General features: G+C 45.5%; 2 protein-coding genes across 2 annotated transcripts in view; one reads left to right on the top strand and one right to left on the bottom strand.

Moving 5' to 3' along the window:
- Positions 1-18,450, bottom strand: part of MED12L (mediator complex subunit 12L) — a 995,158-nt gene that overhangs the window by 694,431 nt on the left and 282,277 nt on the right. The window lies entirely within an intron of this gene.
- Positions 1-18,450, top strand: part of P2RY14 (purinergic receptor P2Y14) — a 91,507-nt gene that overhangs the window by 46,469 nt on the left and 26,588 nt on the right. Inside the window, exon 2 of the mRNA XM_077290758.1 lies at positions 17,990-18,099. The gene's annotated coding sequence lies outside the window, so the exon portion shown is untranslated. The remainder of the gene's footprint in view (positions 1-17,989; positions 18,100-18,450) is intronic.

Genomic DNA, 18,450 nt, shown 5'->3' on the forward strand with positions numbered 1-18,450 from the left:
ATATCAGTATCGGAGCATCATAAGTAATGTATACAGCGGTCTCAGTGTATCCTATGTGAAATAGATATAGCACTCTCAGTGAATCCTTTTGTAATGATAGCTTAGCAACTCACTAGGGAAAATAGGTAACACACTAAAATCTGCAACTGACCCTGCTGGTTCCTGTACAGACTAGAGATCCTAACTCTTCAGTTCCTAGTGGTTACTGCATGAGCTAAGATAGACTTAACCACAGAGTAGATGATGTCAGTACGGACCTATGATGCTTAAAAGGCCATTGAGCACTTCACGCTCTTCCTAACGCACCGGATGACAGAGCAGAGTGCAGAGTATCTACAGAAGGAAAAGTGTGTTGAAATAAAAAGCAATTCCAGTTCCAACAATCACATTAGGGTTTAGTTAACTAAAAGTTTGATCAAATAGAGCCGGCTAAATTTTAAACTAATATTTTAAAATGCCCTCAGATGATGTAAAAAATATCCAAATGGCTCTCGTAACTAGAGATGAGCAAATACATTTGGAAAACAATCCCCAATGAACTCACTTCACCTTTCTCATGCTGACGTCACATAGGTGAAGCGAGTTCATTGGCAGTGATCTTGCAGGACCTGTCTGATGGCTCAGGAGAAATTTCTCACACTCGTGGTGCCCTCAGACAAGGAATAGCAGTTCACAGGCAGGCAGCGCACACGGTGCTCAGTGTCTACTGGATAACAGGCTGCATGATCGCATCATGCAACTATGCAGCCTGCCATCTTGATGCAGCAGAGCTAAACAAATGGATTAAAAGCATCTCTGCTGAAAGGTGAGGAATATTGCTGCTTATTTTTATTACTTCTTTTGCAGATAACGAGCATCGGGGGAATGGGCGAGGTCGTAATGATGGTTTAATAAAGATTATTAAAGGAGTCTGTGTCTGTCTTTCAATTAGAGAACTTTTTTCCCCTGTATTTTTTATAATCAGCCAGGCAAAACTCACAACTGGGGGCCGCAACCCTCAGCTGTCAGCTTCAGCAAGGCTGGTTATTAAGAATAGAGGGGTCCCCATGCTTTATATTTATTTAAATAAATAATTAAAAAAAAGTGTGGGGTCCCCCCATTTTTGACAACCAGCCTTGCTAAAGCTCACTGCTTGGGGCTGGTATTCTCAGGCTGGTAAGGAGCCATGGATATAGCCCCCCACAGTTTTAATATAGCAGCCAGAAGCTGCCCAGAATAGGCTCATCTATTAGATGCGCCAATTCTGGCATTTTGCCTGGCTCTTCCCACTTGCCCTGTAGCGGTGGCAAGTGTGGTTCATATTTGTGGGGTTGATGCCTCCTTTGTATTGTCAGGTGACATCAAGTCCATGGCTTAGTAATGGAGAGGTATCTATAAGACACCTATCCATTAGTAATCCTATAGTTACATGGTAAGTAAAGACACAGCCAGAATAAAGTCCTTTAATAGAAATAAGACTAAACACACTTTTCCATTTTATTTAAAAATAACAAACACAGTTATACTCACCTAACGCCTAATTCCACCGAAGCCCTCATTCTCCTGTAATAAAACTAAAACAGAAAAACAAGAATATCCTTCACCTGTCAATCATTCTGTCCCATGCCGTAATCCATGTCTGGGGGATTAATAGTTTTCAACCTGGACGGTGCCAAGATGAGCTAATCCAGGCAGAGAACCATTGGTAAATAAGCTGCTGTGAGCGCAGAGTCAGTGACCGGTGGTGAAGTCATTGAGGTTACCTCCAGCCTGTTTATAGGTTAGCTAGGATTTAAGGATTTAAATTTAGCCTACCTTGCATTGCTAATATATATATATATATATATATATATATATATATATATATATATAATGTATATATTGTCATGCAGTGACCCCTGTAACAGGTAGGGGGCGCTGCATGGTCTCCCCAGTATGCACACAGAGGTGTATTAAGGCCATGAGGGTGCATGGCAGTTGCATGCATGGACGTGATTATGTGACAAAGTCCGGCATTGTGGTGAATGGCCGATATGTGTGTCGCAGAGGAGGAGACTCTGCGCTGCCAGCCTGAAGCAATGTGGTGTTCTGGGACCTATAGTCCCACAAGTGTTTGATATGTCTATAATGGGAGCTTGGCAGGGCTAGTTATGTGAGATGGGTGGGACAAGCTAGCCACACACCCACACTTCCACCTAGGGGAGTAGTTAAGGATATATAATGTGACCAGGGTGTGGGTTACATGTTGCTGTGAGTTTCCTGTTTGAAGCCTGTGTTGGAAGACCTGGGAGGAGGCTTCTTGAAGAGCACATGGTGGGGATTCAGACCTGGTGACTTGGGTATTGGGCGGTCCCAGCTGGGGATGGACGTCCTGAATAGTACTCGGACTGGCCACCTGTGTGATCCTGTGTAACCAGGGTGTTGGGAGGTCCTGGGAGTAGGACTGGATCCCTGAACAGCACGAGGTGAGGACAGGGATCTGCAGAGCCAGTGACAGCTACTGTGTGGGGAAGCTACAGTCCTTCGGTGGGTCTGGACTGACTAAAATGTGCAAGTTGGTGATCCCTGTGAGGCAGCTTACCCGGAGGAAAGGACTGACAAGGAGTCAGCAGGTGGAGCAGGAGCTCCCGTAAGGTACCTCCATAAACTGTTGGTGCTTATTGTATCATGATTCATAGTGTTGAGCGATACCGTCCGATACTTGAAAGTATCGGTATCGGAAAGTATCGGCCGATACCGGCAAAGTATCGGATCTAATCCGATACCGATACCCGATACCAATACAAGTCAATGGGACACCAAGTATCGGACGGTATCCTGTATGGTTCCCAGGGTCTGAAGGAGAGGAAACTCTCCTTCAGGCCCTGGGATCCATATCAATGTGTAAAAGAAAGAATTAAAATAAAAAATAGGGATATACTCACCCTCTGACGCGCCCTGGACTTTACCGCCGTAACCGGGAGCCGTTGTACCTAAGAATGCGCGCTTGAAGGGCCTTAGATGACGTCACGGCTCTCTGATTGGTCCGTAGCGGTCGCGTGACCGCTACGCGACCAATCACAAAGCCGTGACGTCACCTAAGGTCTTTCAAGCGCTTGAAAGACCTTAGGTGACGTCACGGCTTTGTGATTGGTCGCGTAGCGGTCACGCGACCGCTACGGACCAATCAGAGCGCCGTGACGTCATCTAAGGCCCTTCAAGCGCGCATTCTTAGGTACAACGGCTCCCGGTTACGGCGGTAAAGTCCAGGGTCCGCCGAAGAGGTGAGTATATCCCTATTTTTTATTTTAATTCTTTCTTTTACACATTGATATTAATCCCGATACCAATTCCCGATACCACAAAAGTATCGGATCTCGGTATCGGAATTCCGATACCGCAAGTATCGGCCGATACCCGATACTTGCGGTATCGGAATGCTCAACACTAATCATGAACTGCGTGGTAACCCACGGCAACTGGTCAGAGAGGACCAGCGTGTTTGGTTGCCACAGACTAAGGATCTAAAACTTGATGTGATGTACTGGTTCAGTGTGTAAATGGACTGCTCATGATATGGCTTATGAGGCTTAATAAACCGTATGGACTGCTTTGTTTGAAAAAACCGTGTGCTGAATATCGCGGCCAAGCGAGTGTCCCCCAACGCATGCGGTAAGCGCTATCTTACAATATATATACAACATGTTCCAAGTTATTATGCAAATTCAATTTTTCTCGGATTTTCCTAAATGGTCGGTGCAAATGACAGTCAGTCTAATAAAAGTCATCACCCGTTAAAATATACATCTAATTTTATTGAAGAAATCTCCCAATGATGACAGTATAATCTCCACAATTAATAAAAACTCAAAATGCACGGTTTCAAGTTTTTAGGCACAGTAGAATTTCTAAACATTTGATATGTTTTAAAGAACTGAAAATGCTCATTTGTGGAATTTGCAGCATTAGGAGGTCACATTCACTGAACAAAAAAGCTATTTAACTCCAAAACATCCTAACAGGCCAAGTTACATGTTAAAATAGCACCCCTTCTTTGATATCACCTTCACAATTCTTGGATCCATTGAACTTGTGAGTTTTTGGAGAGTTTCTGCTTGTATTTCTTTGCATGAAGTCAGAATAGCCTCCCAGAGCTGCTGTTTTGATGTGAACTGCCTCACACCCTCATAGATCTTTTGCTTGATGATACTCCAGAGGTTCTCTATAGGGTTGAGCTCAGGGGAAGATGGTGGCTACACCATGAGTTTACCTCCTTTTATGCCCATAGCAGCCAATTACTCAGAGGTATTCTTTGTAGCATGTGATGGTGCATTGTCATGCATGAAGATGATTTTGCTCCTGAAGGCACATTTCTGCCTTATACCATGGAAGAAAGTTGTTAGTCAGAAACTCTATATACTTTGCAGAGGTCATTTTCACACCTTCGGGAACCTTAAAGGGTCCTACCAGCTGTTTCCCCATGACTCCGGCCCAAAAATGACTCCTCCACCTCCTTGCTGACGTCGCAGCCTTGTTGGCACATGGTGGCCATCCACCAATGATCCACTACTCCATCCATCTGGACCATCCAGGGTTGCTCGACACTCATCAGTAAATAAGACTGTTTGAAAATTAGTCTTCATGTATGTCTGGGCCCACTGCAACCGTTTCAGCTTGTGAACACATTTTAGGGGTGGCCGAATAGTAGGTTTATGCACCACAGCAAGCCTTTGAAGGATCCTACACCTTGAGGTTCGAGGGATTCCAGAGGCACCAGCAGCTTCAAATAACTGTTTGCTTCTTTGCAATGGTATTTTGGCAGCTGCTCTCTTAATCCAATGAATTTGTCTGGCAGGAACCTTCCTCATTATGCCTTTATCTGCATGAACTCTGTCTGTGCTCTGTTTCAGTCACAAATCTCTTCACAGTCTGATAATCACTCTTAATTTTTCGTGAAATATCTAATGTTTTCATACCTTGTCCAAGACATTGCACTATTTAATGCTTTTCAGCAGCATAGAGATCCTTTTTATTTCCCATATTGCTTGTTGAAACCTGTGGCCTGCTTAATAATGTGGAACATCATTTTTAAGTAGTTTTCCTTTAATTAGAATCACCTGGAAAACTAATTATCACATGTGTTTAAGACTGATTTCAGTGATCCATTGAGCCCTGAGACACAATACCATCCACGAGTTTATTTGAAAAACAAAACAATTAAATCTTCATGACACTTAAATCCAATTTGCATAGTAATTTGGAACATGGTTATATATATATATATATACACACGCACTGTTCAAAAAATAAAGGGAACACTTAAACAACAGAACGTAACTCCAAGTAAATCAAACTTCTGTGAAATCAAACTGTCCACTTAGGAAGCAACACTGTTTGACAATCAATTTCACATGCTGTTGTGCAGGTGGAATAGACAACAAATAGAAATTATTGGCAATTATCAAGACACAATCAATAAAGGAGTGGTTCTGCAGGTGGGGACCACAGACCACATCTCAGTACCAATGCTTTCTGGCTGATGTTTTGGTCACTTTTGAATGTTGGTTGTGCTTTCACACTCGTGGTAGCATGAGACGGACTCTATAACCCACACAAGTGGCTCAGGCAGTGTAGCTCGTCCAGGATGGCACATCAATGTGAGCTGTGGCAAGAAGGTTTGCTGTGTCTGTCAGCGTAGTGTCCAGAGGCTGGAGGCACTACCAGGAGACAGGCCAGTACACCAGGAGACGTGGAGGGGGCCGTAGGAGAGTAACAACCCAGCGGAAGGACCGCTACCTCAGCCTTTGCGCAAGGAGAAACAGGAGAAGCACTGCCAGAGCCTGCAAAATGACCTTCAGCAGGTCACAAATGTGTGTCTGCACAAACGGTATAATAAACCAACTCCATGAGGATTGTCTGAGTGCCCGACGTCCACAGATGGGGTTTGTGCTCACAGCCCAACACTGTGCAGGACACTTCGCATTTGCCACAGAACACCAGGATTGGCAAATTCACCTCTGGCGCCCTGTGCTCTTCACAGATGAAAGCAGGTTCACACTGAGCACATGTGACAGACGTGACAAAGTCTGGAAATGCCGTCGAGAGTGATCTGCTGCCTGCAACATCTTTCAGCATGACCGCTTTGGCAGTGGGTCAGTAATTGTGTGGGGTGGCATTTCTTTGGAGGGTCGCACAGCCCTCCATGTGCTCGCCAGAGATAGCCTGACTGCCATTAGGTACCGAGTTGAGATCCTCAGACCCCATGTGAGACCATATGCTGGTGCGGTTGGCCCTGGGTTCCTCCTATTGCAGGACAATACCAGACCTCATGTGGCTGGAGTGTGTCAGCAGTTTCTGCAAGATGAAGGCATTGAAGCTATGGACTGGCCCGCCCGTTCCCCATACCTTATTCCGATTGAACACATCTGGGATATCATGTCTCGCGCCATCCACTAACGTCACGTAGCACCACAGACTGTCCAGGAGTTGGCAGATGCTTTAATCCTGGTCTGGGAGGAGATCCCTCAGGAGACCACCTGCCGCCTCATCAGGAGCATGCCAAGGCATTGTACAGAGGTGATACAGGCACATGGAGGCCACACACACTACTGAGCATCATTTCCTTGTCTTGTGGCATTTCCACTGAAGTTGGATCAGCCTGTAACTTCATTTTCCACTTTGATTTTGAGCATCATTCCAACTCCAGACCTCTGTGGGATATTAGTTGTGATTTACGTTGATCATTTTTAGGTTTTATTGTTCTCAACACATTCCACTATGTAATGAAAAATTTTTACAACTGGAATATTTCATTCAGTGATATCTAGGATGTGGGACTTTAGTGCTCCCTTTATTTTTTTGAGCAGCATACAGTACAGACCAAAAGTTTGGACACACCATCTCATTTAAAGATTTTTCTGTATTTTCATGACTATGAAAATTGTACATTCACACTGAAGGCATCAAAACTATGAATTAACACATGTGGAATTATATACTTAAAGGGAACCTGTCACCTGAATTTGGAGGGACCGGTTTTGGGTCATATGGGCGGGGTTTTCGGGTGTTTGATTCACCCTTTCATTACCCGCTGGCTGCAATATTGCCTTGCGCAGGCATGTACTCTGGAGGACAGAGAATGAACTTCAATCCAATATTGTGGCCAGCATGCAGCCAGCGGGTAAGGAAAGGGTGAATCAAACACCCGAAAACCCCGCCCATATGACCCAAAACCGGTCCCTCCAAATTCAGGTGACAGGTTCCCTTTAACAAAAAAGTGTGAGACAACTGAAAATTTGTCTTATATTCTAGGTTCTTCAAAGTAGCCACCTTTTGCTTTGATAACTGCTTTGCACACTCTTGGCATTCTCTTCATGAGCTTCAAGAGGTAGTCTGTATCAAGTAAAACAGTGCTCCTTCCCTTCTGCGCTCTCCCATGCACCCAAACAGGGGTTTACCCCAACATATGGGGTATCAGCGTACTTGGGACAAATTGAACAACAACTTTAGAGGTCCAAATTCTCTTCTTATCCTTTGGAAAATAAAAATTTGGGGGGCTAAAAATCATTTTTGTGGGAAAAAAAAAGGATTTTCTATTTTCATGGCTCTGCGTTGTAAACTGTAGTGAAACACTTGGGGGTTCAAAGTTCTTACAACACATCTAGATAAGTTCCTTGGGAGGTCTAGTTTCCAATATGGGGTCACTTGTGGGGGGTTTGTACTGTTTGGGTACATCAGGGGCTCTGCAAATGCAACGTGACGCCTGCAGACCAATCCATCTAAGTCTGCATTCCAAATGGCACTCCTTCCCTTCCAAGCTCTGCCATGCGCCCAAACGGTGGTTCCCTGTTGTGAATTCCATTCTCGGGCTCCCTCCTGTGGTCATGAGTGGTACTGTGTGAGTTTGTTCTTGGGCTCCCTCTGGTGGCCTTTAGCGATATGGCTGGTCTGTGGCTGGGTTCAGCTGCTTCATTTCCTGCTTTGCTGTTCCTATTTAACACACCTGGACCTTCACTTGTTGCCTGCTGTCGTTGTATTCAGTCCTGATTCTGATCACTCCTGGATCTTCCTTGTGACCTGTCTCCTACTGGAGAAGCTAAGTCTTGCTTGTTCATTTTGCTCATTATTTCCTTGAAAACGTTTCTCAGTATATGATGAGTTCAGTCCAGCTTGCTTTAATGTGATTTTTCGCTTGCTGGTTAGTTCTGGGGTGCAGAGTGCGCCCCTCACATCGTGAGTCGGTGTGGGGGTTCTTGTATTCTCTGCGTGGTTTGTTTTTGATAGTTTTTGTACTGACCGCACAGATCCCTTGCTATCTTCAGTCTGTCTAGTGTTAGCGGGCCTCATTTGCTAAACCTGTTTCATTTCTACGTTTGTATTTTCCCCTTATCTCACCGTTATTATTTGTGGGGGGCTGTCTAAAACTTTGGGGTTATTTCTCTGAGGCAAGTGAGGTCTTTGCTTTCTCTCTAGGGGTAGCCAGTTTCTCAGGCTGTGAAGAGGCGTCTAGGTTTTTAGGTAACGCTCCACGGCTGCCTTTAGTGTGTGTGGATAGGATCAGGATTGCGGTCAGTATAGCTTCCACATCCCCAGAACTTGTCCTAATATTCTGGTTTACAGGTCAGGTCAGTTTTGTGATCCTACCACCGGATCATAACAGTTCCCCCCCACATATGGGGCATCAGCGTACTCAGGACAAATTGGACAAGAACTATTGAGGTCCAATTTATCCTGTTACCCTTGTGAAAATACAAAACTGAGGGCTAAAAAATCATTTTTGTGAAAAAAAATATATATATTTTCACGGCTCTGCGTTATAAACTGTAGTGAAACACTTGGGGGTTCAAAGCTCTCAAAACACATCTAGATAAGTTCCTTAGGGGGTCTACTTTCCAAAATGGTGTCACTTGTGGGGGGTTTTAATGTTTAGGCACATCAGGGGCTCTCCAAACGTGACATGGTGTCCCATCTCAATTCCAGTCAATTTTGCATTGAAAAGTCAAACGGCGCTCCTTCCCTTCCGAGCTCTGCCATGCGCCCAAACAGTCATTTACCCCCACATATGGGGTATCAGCGTACTCAGGACAAATTGCACAACAACGTTTGGGGTACAATTTCTTCTAGTACCCTTGGGAAAATAATAAAAATGGGGGCAAAAAAATCATTTTTGTGAAAAAATATGATTTTTTATTTTTATGGCTCTACATTATAAACTTCTGTGAAGCACTTGGTGGGTCAAAGTGCTCACCACACATCTAGATAAGTTCCATTGGGGGTCTATTTTCCAAAATGGTGTCACTTGTGGGGGGTTTCAGTATTTAGGCATATCAGGGGCTCTCCAAACGCGACATGGCGTCCCATCTCAATTCCAGTCAATTTTGCATTGAAAAGTCAAATGGCGCTCCTTCCCTTCCAAGCTCTGCCATGCGCCCAAACAGTGGTTTACCCCCACATATGGGGTATCAGTGTACTCAGGACATTTGTTCAGAGCGGCCTATCATGTTCCCTAATCAGTGATTTTGTGTGTGTGTAGCCCTTTCACTACTTCCATCTAAAGGTACCTTCACACTAAACGATTTACCAACGATCACGACCAGCGAAACGACCTGGCCGTGATCGTTGGTAAGTCGTTGTGTGGTCACTGGGGAGCTGTCACACAGACAGCTCTCCAGCGACCAACGATGCCGAGGTCCCCGGGTAACCAGGGTAAACATCGGGTTACTAAGCGCAGGGCCGCGCTTAGTAACCCGATGTTTACCCTGGTTACCATTGTAAAAGTAAAAAAACAAACAGTACATACTCACCTTCTGCTGTCTGTCACACGTCCCTTGCCGTCTGCTTCCTGCACTGACTGTGATAATTCTGTGCTATTCAGTGTTTTTTGTCCAGCTTAGATTGTGTCAGTATTTTCTCAGTCTTGTTGGATTCTCTGGAGTGGCAGATATACATTCCATGTCTTTAGTTAGATTGTGGAACTTTTTGTATTATCTGCTGTGGATATTTTTGGAAGCGTTTTAATACTGACCGCTTAGTATTCTGTCCTATCTTTCCCTATTTAGCTAGAGTGGCCTCTTTTGCTGAATCCTGTTTTCTGCCTGCGTGTGTCTTTCCTCTCCTACTCACAGTCAATATTCGTGGGGGGCTGCCTATCCTTTGGGGTTCTGCTCTGAGGCAAGGTAGTATTCCTATTTCTATCTATAGGGGTATTTAGTCCTCCGGCTGTGTCGAGGTGTCTAGGGTTTGTTAGGCACACCCCACGGCTACTTCTAGTTGCGGTGTTCATTCAGGTTTTGCGGTCAGTACAGTTTCCACCTACTCCAGAGAAAGTTCATGCGGCTCCAAAGTCACCGGATCATAACACAGGTGCTAAAATGCCATTACAAAGCAGCAAACAGATATTTGAAGCTGCTGGTGCCTCTGGAGTCCCTCAAACCTCAAGGTGTAGGATCCTTCAAAGGCTTGCTGTGGTGCATAAACCTACTATTCGGCCACCCTTAAACAGTGTTCACAAGCAGAAATGGTTGTATTGGGCCCACACATACATGAAGACTAATTTCCAAACAGTCTTGTTTACTGATAAGTGTTGAGCAACCCTGGATGGTCCAGATGGATGGAGTAGTGGATGGTTGGTGGATGGCCACCATGTCCCAAGAAGGCTGCAACGTCAGCGAGGAGGTGGAGAAGTCATGTTTTGGGCCAGAATCATGGGAAACAGCTGGTAAGGCCCTTTAAGGTTCCTGAAGGTGTGAAAATGACCTCTGCAAAGTATATAGAGATTCTGACTAACAACTTTCTTCTATGGTCTAAAAAGCAGAAACGTGCCTTCAGGAGCAAAATCATCTTCATGCTGACAATGCCCCATCTCATGCTGCAAAGAATACCTCTGATTCATTGGCTGCTATGGGCATAAAAGGAGATAACCTCATGGTGTGGCCACCATCTTCCCCTGACCTCAACCCTATAGAGAACCTTTAGAGGATCATCAAGCAAAAGATCTATGAGGGTGGGAGGCAGTTCACATCCAAACAGCAGCTCTGGGAGGCTACTCCAACTTCATGCAAAGAAATACAAGCAGAAACTCTCCAAAAACTCACAAGTTCAATGGATGCAAGAATTGTGAAGGTGACATCAAAGAAGGGTCCTATGCTAACATGTAACCTGGCCTGTTGGGATGTTTTGGCGTTAAATAGCTTTTTTGTTCAGTGAATGTGACCTCCTAATGCTGCAAATTCCACAAATGAGCATTTTCAGTTCTTTAAAACATATCAAATGTTTAGAAATTCTACTGTGCATAATAATTTGGAACAGTGCATTTTGAGTTTTTATTCATTTTGGAGATTATACTGTTATCATTGGGAGGTTTCTTCAATAAAATTCGATGTATAATCTAACGGCTGATGACTTTTATTAGACTGACTGTCATTTGCACCGACCATTTAGGAAAATCTGATAAAAATGTAATTTGCATAATAATTTGGAACATAGTGTAAAGTTTATCAAGTTTCAATGCAGATAGGAGAAAGATGAGGAAAATCCAAGCTCTTGCAGGGGAGGGAATTACATTCAGGGGTGCTCACTCTGGACACATGGGTACTATCAATCAACATAATGTCACGGGGGAACTGGGTAGACTAAGGTTGGTTACCCGGGCCCCTGCGATATCCCTCAGGCTAGGGAAACCCTGTCTGTCCCTTTCCCAGAAGTTACACTAAAGGTGTGCATGTCTGGGCCGCCAGGCCTGACCCTGACTCCTGTTTCAGCCCTAAGCTGAAACCACCACCCGCCACCCAGTGAAAAGACCACACACCAATCCCCACAGAAAGCACAGACAGGGAAAACTGAAAAACGCACCACGCTGCTGACACACAGGAAAACACTATAATGTGCACAGGGCAAAAACAAACACAAATAGGAAGGAGGAATATGACAAAGGATTATACACCACCAGATACGATATTCCTACAAGACCACCACTCCAGACCGGAATCACCAGGCATAAAGCACAAGCTATATTCGGCAACGCCCAAAGTCCAGCGCGACTATTTAAAGGCTGTGGGCGTGACAGCCTCCAACCTGATTACCAGCTAGATTAACCCCGAGCAAGCTGGATAAAATCTAGCCAATGCCACTGAGCATGTAGTGGACGTAAGTGGAATTACTGCTGTCTGTCGGATGCCCTAGTGTGAACAGCGTCCGACATGACAGTACCCCGCCTTCTACGAGGGACCCCAGGGCCCTTACGACTTATAGGACCCGGCTTGTCCGGATGGCGGCGGTGAAACATACTGACCAGCCGGTCCGCATGTATGTCCGAGGCTGGTACCCAGGACCTCTCTTCCGGCCCATAACCACGCCAGTGTACCAGGTACTGTAATGTGCGGCGCACTACACGAGAGTCAACCACCTTGGAGACTTCAAACTCCAAATTGCCATCCACCAACACTGGAGGTGGCATAGGCGCTGTGTCCACAGAACCCACCACCTTTTTTAATAAAGACCTGTGGAACACGTTGTGTATTTTATATACCATAGGGAGCGCCAAACGGTAGGCTACCGGGTTAATGATGGCGGCAACCCTAAATAGACCAATAAACCTTGGACCCAATTTCAAGGATGGAATCTTGAGTTTTATGTTTTTTGTGGACAACCACACCCAGTCACCCACACTCAGGTCCGGACCTGTCACATGTTTACTGTCAGCCACTCGTTTGTACCTTGCACCTACGCTTAGCAAGCTCTGTTTCACTCTCCTCCAAACGGATGACGGTTGTGCTCCTAACTGGTCCTCCTCCGGGACGCCAGTAGAGCCCCCCTGACGCAGAGTACAAAACTGAGGATAGAGCCCGTAAACACAAGAGAACGGGGACTCCCCAGACGATTCCTGACGGTGATTATTTATAGCAAACTCAGCCAAAGGAAGGAACGTCGACCACTCCTCCTGATTGTCAGAAACAAAACAGCGTAAGTACTGCTCCAAATTCTGGTTCATACGCTCGGTCTGACCATTTGACTGAGGATGAAACGCAGAAGAATGCGACAACTTGATCCCCAGCCGTGAGCAAAAAGCTTTCCAAAATTTTGCCACAAACTGAGTACCTATATCAGACACGATGTCAGACAGGACCCCGTGAAGTCTGACCACCTCCTGCACAAAAACCTGAGCCAGAGTCTTAGCATTAGGCAACGAAGGCAAAGACACAAAGTGCGACATCTTTGAGAACCGATCAACAACCACCAGAATGACCGTGTTCCCAGCTGAGGAGGGTAGGTCTGTAATAAAATCCATGGAAATCTCCGTCCATGGCCTACTGGGTACCATGAGAGGATGTAGTGTGGCAGCAGGACGGGAGCGGGAAGTCTTAGCCCTAGCGCACGTGGTACATGCTGATACGTATGAGACCACGTCCTGTCGGATTTTGGGCTACCAAAACCGACGTGACACCAACTCCAAGGTACCCCTAACCCCTGGATGGCCAGCCAGAACAGCATCATGATGCTCACCCAACACCTTTAGGCGAAGATGGAGCGGTACAAACGATTTGTTAATGGGAAGCTCTGGTAGTACCTCCACCTGAGCCTCGGCAATCTCAGCCTCAACCTCGGTCGTGAGAGCCGAGACCACTACACCCTTTTGGAGGATGGGTACCGGATCTTTCCAAGGTTCTCCCCCCGGAAAACACCTGGACAAAGCATCCGCCTTAGTGTTCTTAGACCCAGATCGGTACATAACAAAAAAGTTGAACCGCGTGAAAAACAATGCCCAGCGAGACTGCCTGGGGGACAGACGCTTGGCTGACTCCAAATACAGCAGATTTTTATGGTCGGTGGTAATTGTAACCTGATGGACCGACCCCTCCAAAAAGTGTTGCCATTCCTCAAAAGCCAACTTGATAGCCAACAACTCCCTGTTGCCAATATCGTAATTACGATCGGCAGACGACAGCTTCTAGGAAAAGTAGGCACAAGGACGCAACTCGCCCAAGGATGAGCCTTGTGACAGCACCGCCCCCACTACAACCTCAGACGCATCGACTTCCACGGTAAATGGTTTTGATATGTCCGGTTGCACCAGAATGGGGGCCGAAGCAAAACTGTTCATCAGAAATTCAAATGCGCGCACAGCAGCCTGAGGCCAGGCAGAGAAATTGGTACCCTTTTTCGTCATGTCAGTAAGCGGTTTAGCAATGGTAGAAAAATCTTTGATAAACTTTCTATAATAGTTGGAAAACCCAATGAACCGCTGGAGTGCTTTTAGGTTATCAGGCCGTTCCCAATGCAGCACCGCTTGCACCTTAGCGGCGTCCATTTTAAACCCTGAAGCAGACACAATATAACCCAAGAAAGGCAACTCCTGAACCGAAAATACACATTTCTCAAGTTTTGCATAGAGCTTATTTTCCCTGAGAAGCTGTAACACCTGCCTCACATGCTCTAAATGAGTATCACGGTTGCCTGAATAAATGAGAATGTCATCTAGGTACACAATAACGAATTTCCCCAGAACATGCGAGAATACATCATTTATGAAATGTTGAAAAACTGCAGGCGCGTTTGTCAACCAATGGCATCACCAAATTTTCAAAATGACCCTCAGGAGTATTAATAGCCGTCTTCCACTCATCACCTTGACGGACTCTTATGAGGTTGTAAGCCCCCCTGAGGTCAAGCTTGGAAAACCACTTAGCACCAGCCACCTGGTTGAACAAATCAGGTATCAGTGGCATAGGGTATGGATCACGAACTGTAATCTGGTTTAACTCCCTGAAATCCAGACACGGGCGTAGTCTACCATCTTTCTTTTTAATGAAGAAGAACCCCGCTGCCACCGGCGAGGACGAAGGCCTGATGTGCCCTTTGCTCAGACTCTCAGCAATGTAATCTTTTAAAGCTTGCCTCTCAGGACCAGAGATGTTGAACATCCTAGCTTTCGGCAATTTAGCCCCTGGTTTAAACCTAATAGTACAGTCATAGGGGCGATGTGGTGGCAATTCTGAGCAACCCTTCTCTGAGAACACATCCGCGAAATCCAGCAGTGACTCAGGAATGCTTGGAGTCACAGCGAACACACATGTGGCCAGGCAATTCTCCTGGCAAAATCCGCTCCACTGAATTATGTCCTGAGTTTTCCAGTCAATATCCGGGTTGTGCATAGATAACCATGGAAAACCCAGAACCATTTGTGCAGGAAGATTACTGAGCACCCTACATGTAACCTGCTCAGAATGTAGGACCCCAATGTGGAGTTTAACCTTAGCCACAAACTCAGTAATCTCCCCCTGTGGGAGAGGGGTAGCATTGATGGTGACCACCCGGATAGGATGAAGCAATTTTTCGACCGTGAACCCGGCCGTGCGCGCAAACTCCTCAACAATAACATTAGTGGCCGAACCACTATCCACAAAAACAGTGATTGGCAGCTCTCTGCCAGCGACCATAACTCTGGCAGGAAGCATACATTGAGAGACCACCATGGAGGATATGCATAAGCTCAGATTGGCCTCCTCCACACCCTCTGAGCTTAGTAGATTTCCGCCGTTGCGCTTTTTTTTAGAAAACAGAGGACAAGCATTTACATAATGCTCCTTTTTACCACAGCAAAAACAGAGTCTCTGCTTCCTGAGCAAGGGGGCTTGATGATGTGACACCCCTGCGATTTGCATAGGCTCCGTGGGCTCACCTGCTGCAACCTCATGTGCACCTACAACCTCCCCCATAGGCGGCGTCTCTAGCACCCCCTGACGCAAACGGCGATCAATGTGGACAACAAGACTCATGGCAGACTCTAGAGAAGCAGGAGTCTCATACACCAGAAGGGCTTGTTTAACCCTTCTCGAAACCCCACATACAAACTTACTCCGCAGCGCCGGGTCATTCCATTGTGTGTCCACCGCCCAGCGACAAAATTCAGAACAGTAATCCTCCGCCATTCGCTCCCCCTGGCAGAGAGCGCGTAATTTAGATTCTGCTAGAGCCAACCTGTCAGGATCATCATATATGAGTCCAAGAGCAGAGAAAAAACTCTCTACTGAGTTAAATGCAGCTGAATCAGAAGGTAATGAAAACGCCCATGCTTGGGGATCTCCGTTCAGTAATGACAAAACCAAGCCCACACGCTGAGCCTCATTACCTGAGGAAAGCGGGCGCATACGAAAATACAATTTGCAAGCTTCACGGAAAACAACAAATTTACTGCGCTCCCCAGCAAACCTCTCAGGTAAAGGGATTTTTAGCTCTGCAACTCTACCTGCAGTTTCCACTTGCACATTAGATACCACAAGACCCTGTTGCTGAACTGCCCCCTTCAATTCAGTGACCTGTAAGGACAGCGCCTCCAACTGGCGGTTTATGGAAGTCATGGGATCCATGACATACAAAAAATATATATATATATATTTTTTTCTTTTGGGCCGATTATAATGTCACGGGTGAACTGGGTAGACTAAGGTTGGTTACCCGGGCCCCTGCGATATCCCTCAGGCTAGGGAAACCCTGTCTGTCCCTTTCCCAGAAGTTACACTAAAGGTGTGCATGTCTGGGCCGCCAGACCTGACCCTGACTCCTGTTTCAGCCCTAAGCTGAAACCACCACCCGCCACCCAGTGAAGAGACCACACACCAATCCCCACAGAAAGCACAGACAGGGAAATCTGAAAAACGCACCACGCTGCAGACACACAGGAAAACACTATAATGTGCACAGGGCAAAAACAAATACAAATAGGAAGGAGGAATATGACAAAGGATTATACACCACCAGATATGATATTCCTACAACAAGACCACCACTCCAGACCAGAATCACCAGGCATAAAGCACAAGCTATAATCGGTGACGCCCAAAGTCCAGCGCGACTATTTAAAGGCCATGGGCGTGACCCAGCCTCCAACCTGATTACCAGCTAGATTAACCCCGAGCAAGCTGGATAAAATCTAGCAGACGCCACTGAGCGTGTAGTGGAATTACTGCTGTCTGTTGGACGCCCTAGTGTGAACAGCGTCCGACATGACACATAATGGGAGGTTTGCGGCATAGTGACTCAGCGGGTGGAACGGTTAACTGAGCCCTGGGCCACATCAAGGCACAATGAAGCCCCCTCATTTACATAAGAAATTAAATCTTCTTCTGTAAGGCAGGTAAAAACTAAACTAAAGGGAAGATTTTTATAGGGGCTTAATCCTTATACGACTGTATTTGCAGCTTATATCGAGTCTTGGGGATGACAACCTCTCTTCAATATGCAAGACTCAAACAACCCCTTTCATATGCATTCATTAAAGAATTACCATATATGATCAAGTCCACCAAGTGATCAGCTCATGAAAGCTGCTTCCATTTCACTTGCAGGATTGCCAACCGTCCAGTAATTCCTGGACAGTCCATTAAAATAACGCAGTTTTCTGCTCTGTCCATAAACAATGTAAGGCGTCTGTAATTCTTTTGAAGCTAAAGAAACTTCTACCCATATTTTTACTGTAATTTATAATTTGTCAGGTTACAGTGAACGCAACTGATGTCTCACGTCAGAATTCTGGGCTGTAGACATGGATCACTTATAATCTTAATGATTTATTACGGTTTTCCAAAGTGTCCATAAAAAAATATTGTCTGTCCGTGATTCTTTTATAAGCTGTCCAGGAAAAATGAAAGGTCAAGTTGGCAGCCCTGTCCACTTGGTGTAAAAAATCCTATTTTCTCATGTGAAGAGGCACAGCATTGCAGACTGATGATAGGATGTAACGCGTGCTATATCAGATCCACCAATAGCTAGGAGTGACTGTATCCCCCAATGTGTTCTGTGTTTAGCTAGGAAGTTAATTCTGCAGTAGTGTAAAGGTCAAGAGCAGACATGGGAAAGAAATTCTTCATTCTGTTTTTTATAGACTTGTGGGTTGAACAGTTGGACATTTCCTTATTCTATAAAATCTTTCCCAATCCGCTCCCTGTTTCTAACCCCTTCTGCACATCTGTAGTAGTTGACATTTAAGCAGCTAGTTGGCAGACGTTACTAAAACACTCTTTTTTTAATTACACAGCTTAATAATGGTTTCAGTGTTTTGAAGACGTCTTCCTGAATATCACTAAGTCAGAGAGAAGACAAGGAGCTTGATGCATCTCTTGCTCAGCTGTGGCTCAGAGGATTCAGGTTAGTTGTAGCTTTGCTATTGCTCCATGCAGGGCACACTGATGGCGCAGGCTGACAGGTGACTGCATACGACAGCTGGCATCCTGTATGGTGGCCTAATACGCATTATCTTATTTTTTATCATAGCACTGAATCATGTCAGTTATTTTGTGTACAGTGAGGTTATATTTCCAAAATAACAGGCTTACAAAGGCGTCAAAGAACTCAAGCATATCCATCATTGCTCACAGGTGAAGGATTGGTACATGTTTGCTAAATATCCAGGTAACTTCTACAGGTGAAAAACACCAACTTATCCTTGGGAATATAAACCTCTATAGTGCATATTGTTAAAGCAGCACTTTTTTTTGC

The sequence above is a fragment of the Ranitomeya variabilis genome, chromosome 2 (genome assembly GCF_051348905.1).
Source record: "Ranitomeya variabilis isolate aRanVar5 chromosome 2, aRanVar5.hap1, whole genome shotgun sequence".
Taxonomy (NCBI): domain Eukaryota; kingdom Metazoa; phylum Chordata; class Amphibia; order Anura; family Dendrobatidae; genus Ranitomeya; species Ranitomeya variabilis.